The sequence below is a fragment of the Tasmannia lanceolata genome, unplaced genomic scaffold (assembly GCF_043159265.1).
Source record: "Tasmannia lanceolata isolate RefF3 unplaced genomic scaffold, GAP_Taslan_0.1 ptg000021l, whole genome shotgun sequence".
Taxonomy (NCBI): domain Eukaryota; kingdom Viridiplantae; phylum Streptophyta; class Magnoliopsida; order Canellales; family Winteraceae; genus Tasmannia; species Tasmannia lanceolata.
In genome coordinates, this window is record NW_027518698.1 from 13,234,892 (window position 1) to 13,246,901 (window position 12,010).

Genomic DNA, 12,010 nt, shown 5'->3' on the forward strand with positions numbered 1-12,010 from the left:
ATCGTGATTCCTACAAAAGTGAGTTAGGATTTTATTTTGTTTCTATTTTTCTTTATTTTTCTTCTTGTTTGCTTGAGGGCAAGCAAAGTTCAAGTATGGGGGAATTTGATGAACACATTTATGTGTGAATTGTAGTTGTAGGAATCATGCATTTTTCATAATTAAAGCGGTGCTACTAAGGTATTTTGTGTGTCTTTGGTGTTTCAGGGTTATTCATGAATTCCATGTAGAATGGAGCTAAGATGACCAAAAAGTGAAGAACTTTCCATAATTTTTTAAGGAATGGAAATTTAGTTCCAAGAGATAGAATTCTAAGATGGCGGTTCGATCAATTAACAGTGTGGCCCACCTAGTGGTCATTTTGGATCACCCTATGGAGGAGTACAATTGATTTATATCATGGCATTCAAATGAGTGGTTAAGATCAGCCCTTGACGATGATGTTTTTGAGGGCAACCCATTTATGTTGTGGCCATCACTTGGACGGTTTGGATCACTTCATAGAATTGATTGTTTCAGGTACAAATTGTTTAAAGTACATCCCACTTTTTGAAAGGTTTAGATCAGCACATAAAAATGGTTTGGGCCACAACTAATTCCATCTAGGTTCACAATTTTGATGGTTTTGATAAAGTGGATTTTGGGTGCAAAATTCCTATAGATTTTTGGATGGGCTGTGGATATCGAAAGTAATGGGCTGATATTGAATTAAAATAATGGCCTGCTAAGGTGGTTCGGTTGTGTTGGGGAAGTACATGTTTTGGCAATGGTGGATCCCACTTAGACTTTGTATTTACATTCCTTATAAAAGTTGACTACGGTTACACTTTTTAAAGAAATAGCCCAACCGACCATAAGATCAGCCCATTATAACAAATGGTTTGGATCATTTCAAGAATAAAAAAATGGGAGCTTGAATTTATCCAGGAAGTGTACAATTAGTGGAGATGGAGGTGGCTAATTAAAAATGTGGCCTAACAAATGGACAGGTTAGATTAACCAATGGAAAAGGTTTGGCCACACCTGTGCAATCAATTGGATGGCTCGGATCAGCCCACGAGAATTATTTAAGGGGATATGGCCCATCTATTTTGCAGCTTATAAAATGGACGGCCCTGATCAGTTTATGGAATTGAGTTAGAGGGATAACCCATTTACAATATTGCCTAACAAGTGAACGGTTTTGATCAACCCAATAAAGTGGACCCACAAGTTGTTTTTGCAGACATTAAATGAGCTTTCGGCCAAAATAAGTGGACCTGCTATTTTGTAATATGATTAAAGTGGGGATATTTATTGAATTTGGGAAATCAGTCCACGGGTGGAGTCTCCATATTAAGAAGGCACTCAAATAGTTTTAAGTTGTTTCTAAAATGGTTAGCATATAAGAATGCAAATTTAGAAAGAATCTAACAATGCTAATGGTCTTTTTGAATTCCTTAGAATAAATACGGATGGCTGCTGTTTTTAGAGTGAAATTTAGTTGGAATAGAAAGGAAATTTGCTTAGACCAAATATTGTTGCCAATTTACAAAGGGCCCCACCAAGATAGTTTTTAAGAATACTATATTCGATCAATTTGTGGGCAACAAAGAAAATGGGATTTTTCTTTGGACGTTGGGCATGCAGTTTCTACATTTGCATGGGTGAGGAACAAAGAAGGATTTTATTATTATAAGGAAGTAGCTCACGTTTCCTTTTGAAAGAAATAGCAATTTCCTAATTGCTATACATGCATAAGTGGAACCCACCACCAAAGTGAAGAAGAAAGTTTGTCAAAAAGCTCACTCATTCCCACGTTGAAAAGTCAAAAAGAAGAGAGAAAATTACAAAACCAAGGTATAAAGTTGGTGAAATTATGAAGAAAGAAAAGAGGAAGTTTGCCATTACCAACAAATACTCAAAGTCACAAAATTGCCAACTACAGGTGGTGATTTCCAAAATTACAATACACTTTCCAAAAGTTAGTGTTTCTCTTAAGTGTTGAAGATAGAAAGAAAAAAAAGCATCATCATCCACTATTCAAACTCAAGGTGACATTAAAGCTTGAAGGAGGAAGATTCAACTAAAGATTGGAGGAGAAAAAGAATAAGTTCTATTTATTTGTGTTATTTATTTTCAAGTTCAAGTTGATGTACTTTTGTTTCAATTCAAATTAGTGGAGAGTTTATTTTTCTTTTAGTTTTCTTTTCAAGTTCTATATGGCAATTCTTCTCCCATCTATCTCCTTTATTTTTGTTTTTCTTCACTTCTTCATGAATAACTAAATCCTAATTACTCAGGGTTTAGTTGAAGCCATGGGGAAGGAGAAATATTTATAATTAAATCAATCGACTCAATTGAAAAATTGTGTAGGATTTTGTGTTTGGAAAATCCCAATCATTCATGCCATTGGCTTTCCCCTTTCATATGAATGATTGTTGATTAACAAATATAAAGTTCTATATAATCAATGTAAATTGGAAAGTGGATTTGATTAATTACTTATAAGGAATGACATCCCTTTGATCTTATTCCTTATTGACTAGTTAATCAAATTTTCAACCTAATTCAAGAGTTGTTTTAATTAATCAATTTAATCCAAACCCATGGTGGATTCTAACCCGAAGTAATCTTTTATATTGAATTAAGGTTTTTACAGTATTCCAAATTACTTTTGTAATTTTCCAATTTACTTAAGCCCTTAGAATTTAGTTTTCTAATTAAATTAGATAAGTAGTTAATAGAGATCATTAAAATTTGGTACACTTTGCCTAAATTAGGATTTTAAATAAAAAAGATCTTAGTTGAATTTGATTCTTAGATTGAATAGAATATACGCTTATATATAGTGTTGGTTCCGAGGTCTAACTCCATGGAAATCCTGAGTCCATTCCAGGCAACATTATATCATAGCTAGTATTCTAATCGGTAAAAGAATAGGATTGACAACTAGATTTCTCTTCCCTGAGTTCGACCCGTATTTACACAATCCGTGCACTTGCGGTTATTTAATTTATCAATTAGGACCCTTTTTCCCAAAATCGAATAAATTTTTGAAATCGAATAAAGTCCCGTAGTGTCTGAAACCGAGTCCTAAAATTTTCAAAAAAACCGATTCCTGAATGCGAAGGAACCTGAAAAATATTCATTTGCAGATCATTTTTGAGGTCTTTTGAAACCCGGATGATTCCCCTGAGCCCATTAGGTCCCTCCGTTCAATTGCCGCTATCTTCTCCTTCACTTTTGCAAAAATTAGAAAAATTTCAAAATACCCTTGAGTTCTTGATATTGGCACTACTTATTGGCACCCCTAAGTTCCAATGCTTGATCGCAACCTTGTGCTGATATTTTCGCTAACTAGTCTTGTATTTTTTTTAGCAAAGCATTACCATGGCGATGCTACCATTCCAAAGCGCACCCCTTTAAAATCTCAGGTAAGACGGATAAGAAAATGAAGAAATGACAAGAAGAGTTGGTGTGTTGTGTTTACCAAGACATAGTTGTGCAGACATCATTTTCTTTAAGGTTTTCTCTTGCCCAAGCTACCCATGTTGAGTAAAAAGTAGTCTCAAATATACTTGCAAGTGGGCTGCCCAAATAAAAAGAGGGGGGGGGGGGAATATAACGCCCCTCATATGCCATCGAACTAGGGCTTAGAAGGGATCTCCTCTTTTATTGAAAATATTCGAAGCAAGGAGAGAGAGAGAGAGAGAGAGAGAGAGAGAGAGAGAGAGAGCCATCTTCTCCGGCCAACTTCGTTTCCACCGGCCGGAGATCCGACCCTACTCCCAACCACCATAGCTTATCCTCACTATCATTAGCTTCAACCCCATTTCAAACCCCATTTCTACCCCAATATGAACCCATCTTCTTCCTCATCCCCAAGAAAGAAGAGAGAGAGAGAGAGAGAGAGAGAGAGAGAAGGAAACCCTTCTTCTCCGGCAAGTTGTGCTGGAATCCGGCACCCATTCCACCATTTTTGGACCCTAAACCTCTCAAACCCATTTTCGTTTTCATTTTTTTTTTTAGCCATTTTCCTATCATTACTTCCACCATTTTCTAAACCCTCTTCTCATTTCCCCTTCATTTCTTCTACCATGGCCACCATCTACAACTCCTACCATCCCCATCACTTTTGCCCTTAATTCCATCTCCTTTAAAACCCATTTCAAACCCCATTTCCCCCCTTTCATTTCTCATTTTCATCACCTCATCTCATATCCCCCACAACCCATTACTCATTTTTCACAAATCTGACCTCATCCCCTTCACTACCAAACCTCCCTTTTTGAGATCCACCACCATAAACCCATTTCTGTCCATCCCAAACCCAAACCATTCATCTTCTCCAGCGGTTATCACCGGAATCCGGCCATTCGCCGTTAAATCCGACCCTACCCTGTACCTCTATTTGGCCGAGCCATTCCATCCACCACATAACCCTCTTCACAATCCATCAACCTCAGATTTGACCCCATCTCCAAACTGACCATCATTTCTCTCTTGAATTTATCCTTTTAAGTCAGCACAGGGGAGAGAAGAGCAAAGGCAAATGCAAAAGGCAATGGGGTTTGGTCAGAGAAGAAAGCTCGGTTAGGGCTTGGTCTTAAGGAAGAGAAGAAGAAGCTGAGATTGCAAGGGAATTCGTTGTGTTCGAACCATTTGGATTGACTTCATCATCCACATCCGAGTTTTGAAGGAAAATTAGAATCCAAAGTAAGTTCTTTTGATTTATCTCCTTTCTATTTATGTGTGAAGTTCTTCCTGGAAATGTCTTGCTTGCGGTTCAAAGAGAATAGGTTGTTTGATTTGATTTAGTTTCTCCAATGAGGATAATTGCTTGTGGATGTGGGTATTATCATATTTTGATGGTAGCTCAGGCTTAATTTTCTTTATCATCTTAACTAATCTTCGTCAACCCTTAGAAATTGGCATAGTTCTTTGATTGGGGCAATACAATTATCGAAACAGAGGAGTAGTACCATTATTATTTGGATTCTAGTCTCACCTTGTCGAGGACCTGAGATTTACAAATCTCCTCATGTGTATACTTGCAAACCATAGTCTGTGATCGTAAAATCTCAAGTCTAACCTCTCTGTATGGTACTCTCTCCATAAACCCTGTCATTTCTTTTCTATGATGTCCATGTTTCAGTTAAAACAAGAATTTACAGGACATTGATTCATTTTGAAACCTTGCCTACTACACTTCGGTTTGTCAGGTCCATATTTCTTTTCGTCTGAATGTGATTATTTACATACTGCCCTTTGTTCAAACTACTCTTTAGAGACCTATATTTCCATGCCCAATTCCTGTTTTGTTTTTTTAGATCAAGAAGCCTTGGTGTTCACTTTGAAATCATGATAATTTTGATGAGTAAAGATACTGGTGTGGTTGAAATATAATACCTATGGTGGTTCTATTGCCAAAGTATACATGTCCTGATATAAATATGGTATGTTTCCTTCAATTAGATGATCGTTCGTGCCCATATTGTTAATTGCATAGAACTTTGTCCATATTCCTTCATTCAATTGGGTAGTTTATGGCCTCTGTTTGGAAACCTTAACAATTCTGATAATTATATCGGAAGCTAAAGAAGTACATTGGTGATGATATTAACCGAGGTAATAGATATTCATACCACCATATTCCAAAAGATGTTCGTACTACCATGGTTCAACAGGGGTACTGCTGGTGGCTCTGTATTTCAACAATACATTATGGCATGAGTAGGGGACAGAAGTTAAGGTTGGGTTCATTCTCTTAGTCCAGTTTTGCCCGAATTCATGGGTTTTGTGTCGATACTTAAAAGAGAAAGGGGAGGATGGGGCCATGTTTGCAGTCTCAGCGTCATTTTAAGTTTCAAGTCTGTGGGATGTGAACTTGAATGGCGCAAAGATAGGGCTTGGCTTTGAGAGTGGATTTCATCAGAATTCTTGCTTTTGGTTTTTTGTTTTGGGCTAGAGAATAGATAAAGGGTTATGGTAGGGCTCCTCGGAGCCCACCCTCTTAGGAGTCACTTCAACATTCGAGTATTTGATTTTCTGGGGTGTTCGATGTTTGGTGTTTCCACCGGAGTTTAGGATTTTCCTCAATTCTTTGAGATCTTTCATTGGTTACGGGTTGAGTTACTTATTGATTTTTGAAAGCATTTCCTGTCGGGTCTTGGCTATGACGGAATGCTTCTTGAGCCAACCCCTTCCCTTCCTGCCTTAGAATTTTCTCGGGTTAAGGGATTTCTTCCTCTTTAAGGTCCTTTATAGGGTTTAGGAGTTTGTCCTACTTTCATAGAGTTATAGGATTTTGTCTTACCTCTATAAAGTATAGGAGTTCGTCCAACCTTCATAGAGTCATAGGAGTCTGTCCTACAGTCATAGAGTCATAGGAGTCTGTCCTACCATCGTAGAATCATAGAAGTCTGTCCTACCTTCATAGAATCATATGAGTCTGTTCTACTTTTATAGAGTTTAGGATTCCGTCCATTAGTCTAGGAGTCTGTCCTTTTGAGTCAAAAACTCATTTTTTTAAGCAAAAATAATAAAAACGCTTTTCGAAAAGCTGTACGAACTATATTGACTTGATCCTCTTCCACAAGGTACGTAGGCAGCTTGGGATCCTTATCCCAGGTTTAGTCAAACCTTTCAAAATAACATGTTTAAATCATTCATAAACACAAAAATGCTTCAAACAAATCTTTTACGTCTAGTTTTTGAAAAGATCCTCCCCTAGAGTTAGGAGTCTGTCCTAGATGTTTGGGGTGTCTTAGAGTTAGGAGTCTGTCCTGGTTATGTTGATGCTTTGCGTGTTTTGTGTGAGTGTCCCTAGAGTTAGAAGGCCTCGAGTCGTGGTCGGTTAGACACTTAGTCGAGCCCTAGATTAGAATGCACTTAGTTAGCCTATTGTTTTCCTTAGAATTTACAGCCTAGTTACACATAGGATGTAGGGCCCACCTGCATTAGGCTATTTTGATTTGCATTAGTTTAGGACCATATAGGCGTGTCTAAAATACTTAAACAACGTAAACATGAGTCAAGTCGTGTTGTGTCGAGTCTAGTGTGGTCTAAGCACATTTAGGCATCGTAGCTTAGAATAGGCCACCGAACTACGTTGACTATGATTCTTCCCTAGGCCGGGATACGTAGAGCAGCCGGGATACGTAGAGCAGCCGGGATGGCCATCCTGGTCCGAGTCAAACTTCACATTAGAGTCTAGGGTTTGTCATATTGTATCATGTGTGGTGTCGAGTCGTGTTATGTGTTTTGTTATATTTTCTTATTTTTCTGTACAAACCTTATACCTTTAGATGTATTATGCATGTGTTTGCCCACCAGAACATAGACACCAATTAGGCATGACACTCATAACCTAGCTATGCTTAGGTGACACTTCTTTCATTTATTTTGTGCGTGTTTATTATTTCCTCCCTGGGACATGCATGTTTAGGTAGATATCTTCTCGGGGATATTTGTTTCCATTTCATCTGATTTTCGCCCAAATTTCTTTAAGGTTAATAATAAATGGCATAAGAGACCGAGTGCTTGCACTTGTGCGGGTGGGGTGCTCTTCGGATCTTCCTCATTCGTCATCAGGCACGGATCTTTATATCTCTGGTTATCCGTTGCAACAGAGTATCTTATGGGTTTAAGGGCCGACTACCCTGGATGGCGACTCCTATTTGTTTTAGGTACGTCTTGGTTCCGGGCTAGTCCCCGAATCAAGAGGTATTTCACGTACATCGCTACCCATGCTGTGAGTGGCACAATTTCGAGAGTTCCTTGGTAGAGCTCTCCTTCACATGTGGAGATCTTAGGATCTCGTATCTTCGCCGCCATCCTCGAGATCGGGGTCCACAGTATGATAGGATAACCCTTGTTTATACTTAATACCAGATGATAGGCTCTCTTTGAACTTGCCATACCATATGTATAACTTAGCATCCCATATGTTGAACTTGGCATCCCTTATGTATAATTGGATAACCCTTGTCTATAATATGATAACCCCTCTGTATGATAGGATAACCCATGTTTATACTTAATACCAGCAGATAGGCTCTCTTTGAACTTGGCATACCATATGTATAACTTGGCATCACATATGTTTAAGTTGGCATCCCTTATGTATAATTGGATAACCCTAGTCTATAATAGGATAACCCCTCTGTATGATAGGATAACCCTTGTTTATAGAATTTAAAATTTTGATATGTGATTCATAAATAGAAGATAGTGTAGACACCCCATTTTGATCGGACCCTAATACCCCTAAAATTGGACAAACCCCAAAGTTGAATACTCGAAGTGAAATAAATTCCCGAAGAAGAGGATCCCAAATGCAAAGAGAACCGATTCGATGCGAAAGTTCTTTCATTTGCAAAGATTTTTGGAAACCTAGATAGCCTAGATGATCCCTGGCCCCCTGTTGTACCCTTTTGTTTGAAAGCCCTAACCTTCTCTTGATTTTCCCAAAATTTGGAAAAAATTACGAAACACCCCTGAGCTTTTGGTATTGGTATTCCTTTATCTGTACCCTTAAGCTCTAATGTTTACCCGTAAGTTTTCTTTGATGTTTTCGCTAACACGCCTTGTCTGTTAGAGTGTAGAAAATATTTCATATAACATCATTTTAAGAACCCTTTGCTAACCGAGACCGCCCCTGAAGGGCAAGAGAGTAATGATAAATTACCCAAGGGAGGGCTGCTGTCCAAAGAAAAATGGGGGTAAGCACATCATTTACATTTTTTTTCACTCATCTACTTACCTGGACTACCATTGCATGTTCATGAAATACATATAGGGGGGTTGTCCAGTAGGAAGAGAAGTGGTTGAACATATCATCACTTTATTTAGGGCCCATTTTTACCTCAGACCACACTCCATGGGGTAAGAGAGTAGTCATTAAATACACTAACAAGGGCTGTCCAAGCAATGCAAGGGGGTGTGAATTTATCATTTCCCCTTATATCCCAATCGAACAAGGCATGAGAGGGGAGAGTTCCATTTTCATCTAAAAAAATCATAGAAGAGAGAAGAGGAGGAGCCCAAGCTCCATCACCATCCTCCTTCACCTTCCCCACCTCATCTATAAAAGGGGATCGAGGGCTAAAAAAAAGGGGGAGGAGAGAACTCTCATTCGTTTAACAAGGGAGAGAAAGAAATAGAAAGCAAAAGGTTTTCCTTCTCCGGCCAAGATCCGATCGGATTCCGGCAATTTGCGAGCCAGGTTCTTCTTAGATCAGACGTTTTGATCTTCTAGTTGTTCCTCTTGTGTTATTCCATCTCAAACCCTATTATCTCCAAAACCCTAGTTTCCTCTTTCAAAACCCTAACTTCGTTCTTCATTTTCTTCTCAGGCCAACTCCGATCGGAGCTCTAGCAAGTCTCTGATCAGCTTTCTCTTTGTTACAGATCTTTATTTCCTCATAGATTTCATCTTTTCTAGTTGTGAAGTCTTCAGATCTATAATTTTCCATCTTTGAAATCCTAGCAAAGGGAGATAAATATACAAAGAGAGAGAGAGAGTGGTTTGGCTGGGAGAATCATCTTCTCCGGCGAATCCTTGCCGGAATTCGATCATTTTCTTCAGCCTCCGGTCATCTTCCCAACTAGATCCGACGGAAATCCGATTATTTTCATCTTGTTTTTCTCAATCCAAACCCTCAAATCACAGATCCAAGCTATCAAACCCACTTTCATTACATTTAAAGAAGCAGAGAGTAGAAGAGAAGAGAATCTGTTAGCTTCTCTGACAGCTTCTCGGATTCCGACAACATTCCTCCTCCGATTGTTTTTTCGGCCAACATCCGATCCATTCCTCTTCACCTAAACCCTCTCTACTTTTATCCCTGTAACACCTTGATCTCCATTTCACTATCTGACCTCCCCTGCTTCAGCGAAGATTGGATCCGGTGGGGATTTCAGCCCAAAGATCAACATCTGAAAATTCTGAGTCAATGCCTAAGGGATTGCAATCACATCTCAGATAATTTCAGAGGTACTCCTTCCATAATATTTTACTTTGTGGTTAATCCGGGTGAAAATTATGTTGGTATAAGGCAGGGGCGATGCCAGAAATTTTGCACAAGGGGGGCAAAAATTATAGTAATTTTTTTATCTATCTTAAAATTAAGATAGAAAAAATTTCTATCTGAAATTTTGCACGGGGGGCAAAAATTATAGTAAATTTTGCACAAAAAAGGGAGATAAAAATGGTAAAATTAAAATTTTAAACTTATTTTCTATCTTAGGGATGATTGGAAAGGGGGGCATATTTTTTTAAAAAAGGGGTAAAGATAAAAAAATATTAAAACATGAAGGTATATTTATTTTTTCCAAAAAATTAAGGGGGGCAATTGCCCCCCTTTCCTCTCATGTGGCATCGCCCCTGGTATAAGGTCTATGGATTGCCTCTATTGCTTATGGTTTGGACTTGGTAACATCATTAGATTGCTAATCAAGTTTATAGTGGCTTAGGGGGTTGGATTATACTCATGATCAAAGCCCCTAAATTCCATCTATAAATGATCAGAGCCCCCTTTCTATTAATTACTTTTGAGGATTATGTCAGTACTTCTATGCTTTGTCATCTACTTGGTTCTTGCTTATCATTGCATTTCAGTAGAGAATGATATAAGTTCAGTCATGTCTTGATAATTTTGCACAGTCCTACTTCGTCTTTTATTTTAAGGGACTTGTGAATCTTTTGGAAATTGTAATAATCTTTGGGTGCAAAGAGAGCTAAAAGAAGGTTTCCAAGGAAGGTTTGAAGATTGCTCATAGGTTCGTTTCAGAAGAAACTTTTCTTTTAAACCAATTTTTAACTGTCCAAATAAAATGAGTCATTTAATTGGCTTAATTGACAATAACATGAAATGGGTGTGTATTTTCTTTCATACCAGATATTTTCCTTTTTGAGTGTTTGAATATGAAAATCCTCATGAAAGTACTCTTGGTGTTTAATATTGATCATTAGTTATGTTTTGCTGGTGATATGAATTTGCCTATGCTTAAAGCTTTGGAAGCCAAAAACCAAGATTTATTTTCTTTTAAACATACAACTCAAATATTGATTCTCACCATGCCATTTTGGTTTTGTTTTCTTGATGTTTATGCTGCCATTTGTCTTTAATTGCATAAATTGAGGTCATTTCTTTAAACCAAATGATTGTCCATATTTATACTATAGTTATCAGATGATTTAAAAATAAAATAAAATGGATTGATACAAATTTCGGTTTATCATATAAATATGTTGTTAGATTATTTTTCTTCATATCTAATCTTCAAAGGCTTACAATTGGTAGTGGATTCTCATGATCATATGATGTATTCATTAGCTGGAAATTTTCATGTTTTATATGATTTATGTAATTGTTATCTTAGAAACAATTTTATTCTATTAGCTTTCAAAATTTTGGTCATAAATTCTTAGTTTTACTGGTTTTGAAATTGTGGTTGATATTCTAAAATGAGTTTACATAATTATGTTGTTGAGTAGTGGGACTATGCGTTTGTCCATTTGTAAGGCCAATCCTTGCAAGTAAAAAATGAGAATGGAGTTATATCTTTTCTTCTTTAAGTATGGGACTTTTAATGTCTGACTCATGGAAAATAATTGCCCAACACTTATTCTGTAAATACCAGGTACATAACAACTGGGCCATGACTATTGATAGGTAGAAAAGCTAGTTGATGTGTTAAATTGAGAATGCTAACAGTTAGGCTGATTCAAATTTAGTGTGTTAAATTGAGAATGCTAACAGTTAGGCTGATGCAAACATAGTTTGTCCACTCTTTTTGCAAAAAAATAAAAATAAAGGTTCCATTCGTGTTTTTAAACGAAAAGGCATTAGTACAACCATAGGCTCATTTTGTGCAATACTCTGACCTACCTATGTTTGTCTATTTTAAAGCGCTGTCAGTCTTGCCATGATTTCCTTGCCATGGATTTGTATAGTTAAATTGATGATGCATATTAGTAACAAAATAGAGTAGAGTAACTAGAATTTCATGGTTTAACTTAATT